The sequence below is a fragment of the Lactuca virosa genome, chromosome 4 (assembly GCF_052849685.1).
Source record: "Lactuca virosa cultivar CGN04683 chromosome 4, Lactuca_virosa_CGN04683_v6, whole genome shotgun sequence".
Classification (NCBI taxonomy): Eukaryota; Viridiplantae; Streptophyta; class Magnoliopsida; order Asterales; family Asteraceae; genus Lactuca; species Lactuca virosa.
The window spans coordinates 55,319,381-55,325,093 of record NC_136429.1 but is presented as its reverse complement, the minus strand read 5'-3'; the positions used below and the strand labels follow the sequence as shown (position 1 = coordinate 55,325,093).

The following is a 5,713-nucleotide window of genomic DNA, read 5'->3' as shown; positions in this document are numbered from 1 at the left end:
GGTTGCCCTCATAACCTAATTAAGCAATAATAAATTATGAGAAAATAAGTTGTTAATTTATTATGAATTAATAATTAATTGAAAATTATATTGGATTAATTAAATGGGTTAAATATTAACTAACTCACTAGTAGGGTATGGACGATTTTATCCTTATGGAATAAGGATAAGGCTGAATTGAATTAAGGATAAGGATATCCTTGAAAATTTAAATTAAACTGAAGACTATAAATAGAATGATTGGGATCAAACCTTGACACTCCTTACCTCCTAAAGATTTAGTCCAAGCCTCCCTCTCTCTCCTTTTTGACAAAAATAATAACCATTCAGGGTTATTGTGATTTTCGCAAAAAGCCTCCTCTCTCCTAAAGTTCCTATTTGCTAGTTGGTGTCTTGGATGTGATTCCATTAGAAGGATTCCTGGTTTGGGTGTTGATCATCCAAACCAATGTGGTTGTTACTAGATTTCGAGCAAGGAACCAAGAAGATCAAGATCAAGAGGTTAGTAAGTTTACAAGCTTTAAAGTAGGTTGCTATAATAGTAAAAACCTAGATCATTTGGGTGCACGTACACATAATGTTCATTTTATAGTTTCGTTGCACACTACAAAAAAAATGCTAATTAGTGACCAAAATGAAATGGTCACTAACAATAGAAAGGGTCGTCACTTTTCGTCACTATAGGTCCGTCACAAAACCGATTTAGTGACCAAAACATATAAGTAGTCACTAAATAGTGACTAAAACATCTTTGTCACTAAATCAATGACGACCCGTTTCGTCACTAAATGTTGTCACTAATCAACGGAAGTCGTCACTATTTTGTCCCACTAGTGACCATAAAAAGTTGTCACTATGCTAATCAATTAGTGACCATACATAGTCGTCATTGGTTTATCCAATTAGTGACCAGTGTTATTCAGTTAGTGACTATACAAAGTCGTCAATGGTTTATCCAATTAGTGACCATAAAAAGTCGTCACTGATTTTTGTTGTTGTTTTTTGCATTTGACCCACTTAAGTAACTAGTCAATGGTAAAATATACTATTATTCATTGATAAACAAAAATTATTCTCAAATTTAAACAAACCCACAATAGCTAAAAACTAAAAGCTTGGGGAAAATTATTTTCCATTTGGTACAGTCTTAAATTATCATGCAGACATACAACTTTTCAGCAAATTACACAAAAAAACCAAATAAAGAAAAGATTCAACTCTTCCCAGTTTTTTTTACAATAAATGCCTTTACATTCTCTTGATCCTCTCAGCAACGTAGGTGAAATAGTATTGCAATACATTAATCTATTACTCTTTCAAATGATGCCCAAACAAAGATGTTATCTTAATCTGCAATACATGTATGTGATTTCAGTTAACACGATTTACTTTTTTTACTTGACAAAAATCCATCAATCAAAGAAACTTACAAACGTACAGCAGTCAAAGCTTGGTTAGAGCTCTTACTCCAGAAAAGCCACTATCTGTTACTCCATACTGAATTTCATATTCATAATTAGAACTAACCCCATTACATACTTCATTCCTTATCAAGAAAGTTTTGACTTAATATAGAACTTAAAAGACAAATAAAACTCACAATTGATTAATCAATATAAAAAAGCTAAAAATTTAGTGTTTTTGATGCTGATACCTGTAATGCGAACCATTGGTTCTCTTCTAGAGATATCTGTTGCATGTGTCCATCACAATTGCATGTTTTTTGGCACCAATATTTGACTGAAATTTACAAAAAGAGCCAAATCAAGACCATTAATAATTACAAAAAAAAAAAAAAAAAATCAGTCAACAATGATATTTATAAAAAATGGAATGTTCGAACCATACTACAAGATAAAAAATCTTACTTGAACACGTTTAAATTCTCTTGCAACAGGGATCAGTATATGGTCCCATGCTGCAATATAATCTGCATCACCACATATTCCATTCTCCCATGGAACATTTATATTGTATCCTTCACCTTCTCCATCACCCTTCATGTCATATGATCCATCATCACCACAGGGATAAAAAGTCCCATACTCATCCCTGCATTATTTATAGTTTTAAACCAAAAAAATTTTAATAAGAGATTATTATTAATATTGGAAACTAATCATTTACCTGTGTATAGAGAAGAACAACACTTGGGAGTCTTTATAGAAAGTCTTTTGAGTACCATTTCCATGATAAACATCCCAATCAACAATTAGTATCTTGTTAATACCTAATTCCTGCAATATACATAAGAAGAATTAATTTAGATAATTCCTAAGATAGTAGTCAATGGTTGATTTGACAAACTGTATGTATCATTGCATTGAATATTGATCACTCTTACTATGGTGTCCTGGAGGTCTAACAATGGCAAATGCAGAGTTTAGTTCCCCTTTTGCAACTTTTGCAGCAACCTGTTGAACAAATCGTCAATTAATATGACAGTTGATTGCAGAAATGTAAATGTATAAGAGCTTAAATCAGATATGAGCTTCTTACATCACATTCACATATGACCCATGTTTTGAAAACCGGACCGGACCGGCCGGTTCGACTGGGAACCGGTCCCTGATACGGTTCTTAAAGGCCAAAAAACCGGTGTTCATGTGAACCGGTGAAAACCGGTCGAACCATTACATAATAACAATTTTCTTTCAGGGTCAAATCATTCACATATTTTTCAGGTGCCTCATATTTCCCTTCAGGGTCAAATCATTCCCATATTTTTCAGGTGAAAAAATAAACATTGTAATTTGTTGTTCAACAGTTTTACCTCAACAAGTACTCTTCCCTTCTTCTTCTTAGCATCTCTCTCCTGTTTCTTCAAAGCATATTTGGAATCTTTCCTTCCTCTCTTTCTATCTACTGCCACCTCAGCATCATCATCATCATCATCATCATCATCATCTTCATCTTCATCATCCACTAATCCATTTATAGTTTAATTAATAATTAATAATTAATAAAATAAGTCAAGAAAATTACAAAATCGCCCTCGACTTACCATCGGAACCGGTTGGAAGACCATTGTAATCCTCCATATCATCTTCCTCTTCATACTCGCCTTCAATAAATTCCGTTTCCACCTGTTTTCCAGAAAATATTTACATTTATACAAAATAATAAAAGAAAAAAACAAAAGGGTAGTTTGGGAAAAATAAATTCTACTAACAAACCTCATACTCTTCATTAACATCCATTTCTGGTCCCTCAAATTGTTCAATAAACTTATTAAATGCTTCAGCATGAGCATTAACTATCTCACTACCATAAGTTCCATTTTTTAAACGCTCCAACAATTCCTTTTCGATATTCTGGACAATAGAAATATTAATTATTAAAATTATGAAAACATTTTATTAAAAAAAAATAAAGCTGAAATATTTTATAAGTTTTTAAAAATAAAAAATTAAACCTTGTCCAATACTGCTGCCTTTTCAGCCTTTTCCTCTCTTCTAGCTTCTCTCTTCTTTTTCTTTCTTGGAGTTGTCATTATCTTTTCCCTATAAAAGTTTATATATTTTGGTTAATTATAATTATGGAAATAGAACAAATAAGATACTTTTTTTAAAAAGAAAAAAAAAAGCCTTGTTTTAAGGGCAAGCTTCCTCATGCGTATACGCATTTGTGTCATTTTAGTCAACCGTTGTTTTGCCTTGTGTACAAGAAACTTTGGCCAATACATCTGTTGATTTAACTCGATTTTAATTTTTAATTTCATTTAAAGAAACTCAAAAGGATATAAATAAAGTTTTGTACCAGATTTTTATCGATGATTTCAAGGGCTTTTTCGTAATTGCGAGGCAGTTTCACTCTTTCCCATAGCTTGTTTGGCATATGAGCTCTCTCTATGGTTTTCATATACAAGTAAAAGACTCCTGCAAAATAGAAAGTTATGCATAAAGTATATAACTTGATAATTTTACTACAAAAATGACAATTTTACCCCTAGGGTTTAGGGTTTAGAAAAATACCATCATGATCACGGATGGTTGCATAACGACTATTGGCTAGTGGACATGAGCTTCAGTTACAAATTCCAGTTAAATTGTACTCATTTCGGCAAAAAATTCCAGCAGTAATTCTGATAAAATAAATAATAAAAATAAAATAAAAAGTGGGATGAAACAGTTTTAACGTTTAGGTAACGTTTCAACACATTAATGACAAAATTGCCCAAGACTTACTTGGCCATATAACTGCAGTGTTTATGCCTGAGAACTTGCCATATAACCTCATCATTCTGCATTTTGACTTTGATCAGTATAAAAACAACAGACATTACAAAATAACAAGTTTGAGGAAGGAAATAAGAATTAACCAGTGAAAGTGAAACTAAGAAGGTAAATGTTTTTACTTTGATCAGTTACTTTCTGACTTCCACGAACAACTTGCACAACATCCTTTAATGACTTCTCACTTAACTGCAAGTTGCTGAACAATTGCTTTCCAAACCTCTTATCCAAAGGGAATGCCAAAACAAGATGTTCAACAGAAACAAAGTCATCTCCCATTTCTTTTTTATAATTTCTTGCATTTTCCTTCAAGATCATCAGTTGTTAGCTGATTAAGGGCTTCTGCTTGAGACTCCATGGTCATAACTAACAGGACATCAAAAAAAAAGTTAGAAAGGCATTCACGTCTTTTGTTTTGTTTTAAGATAGAACATAGAAAGAAAGAGAACTTTTTTCATCCATCTTCTCAAATGCTGAAAGGGCACTGTTTGTATTCACATTCCCCAACATTTCACTTACTTTTGTTGTAGTTCTATACAAAAAAAAATACATTAACTCCAACAAGTTATAGCAAAATATCAATGTTATTAAAAAAATAGGGAATGAAAACAAACTAACTTTGCAGACTGTTCACGTGCTTTGAGAGTATCTTTCTTTGACATACGATTTGTTTAAATAACAACAGATGAACAGATACACCTCAGTTTTATCTGTTGTTAAATATAAATAATTTTTCATTTTGGATGTTCAAGTAAACACATGATTTGTTTAAATAACCATATAAAATGCTAAACTTTGTGCGAGTAGAGAGAGAAAGAACCTGAATAAACTTATGCTAGCAAATCAAAGAGTTTAGGGTAGATTGACCGACCTCTTGAAACACATGAGCCTAATTTCCAGTAAAGTGAATCCATCCAACAACAATTGAAATCAGACACACATATTTAGGCAGTTAGACTTGAACTCAAACACATTTAGAATAGTATTATACATACATAGATTTATTCAGTGATAATTGCTTGGAAATCAATATAACACAAAGTAGTATTGTATTACAATAAAATCAGAAACGGAAACAGAGCTTACCTGAAATCGCGGTCGTCGGCTTGACGGTGGAGGCCGACAGAGGTCTTCCTCACAATGGATTCAGGCAGCGATCGACTTGCCGATGGTGGAGGGCACCAAAACTTATCGATGGACAACGATTGCGAGAGTAAGATCGCCAATAGTGGTTCTTCGTGACCGACTGAGAGAAATACTGAAAATGATGAAGCCAATTGCAGTTCGTTTTACGATGCCGACTTGATTCGGGCCCGACCGAGAGGGAAATTTGCGATGAAGTTGGAAGATTGGTTCAAATCGACGATCAAATGTCTACACGTAATCCTAGTCCTAGTAAAAGAATCAAACGCTAGCGTAGATTCTGGATTTAGGGGAAACGCAAAGTTAACTTTCGAAAAGTTATATAAAACACCCTC

At 33.0% G+C, this 5,713-nt stretch overlaps 1 long non-coding RNA gene and 1 pseudogene across 2 annotated transcripts; both read right to left on the bottom strand.

Moving 5' to 3' along the window:
- Positions 1–1,100: 1,100 nt before the first annotated feature.
- Positions 1,101–2,049, bottom strand: LOC145168466 (uncharacterized). Its single transcript, XR_013741890.1, has 4 exons — positions 1,869–2,049; positions 1,655–1,740; positions 1,439–1,497; positions 1,101–1,350 (listed from the first exon to the last, which is right to left on the bottom strand). It is a non-coding gene; the product is annotated as an uncharacterized LOC145168466 (long non-coding RNA).
- Positions 2,050–2,223: 174 nt separating this feature from the next.
- LOC145104470 (uncharacterized) lies at positions 2,224–4,249 on the bottom strand (annotated as a pseudogene). The gene is made up of 10 exons (XR_013707096.1): positions 4,188–4,249; positions 3,975–4,084; positions 3,760–3,878; positions 3,588–3,685; positions 3,416–3,503; positions 3,177–3,314; positions 3,005–3,086; positions 2,774–2,925; positions 2,345–2,414; positions 2,224–2,237 (listed from the first exon to the last, which is right to left on the bottom strand). The product of XR_013707096.1 is annotated as an uncharacterized LOC145104470 (transcript).
- Between the last annotated feature and the right edge of the window lie 1,464 nt (positions 4,250–5,713).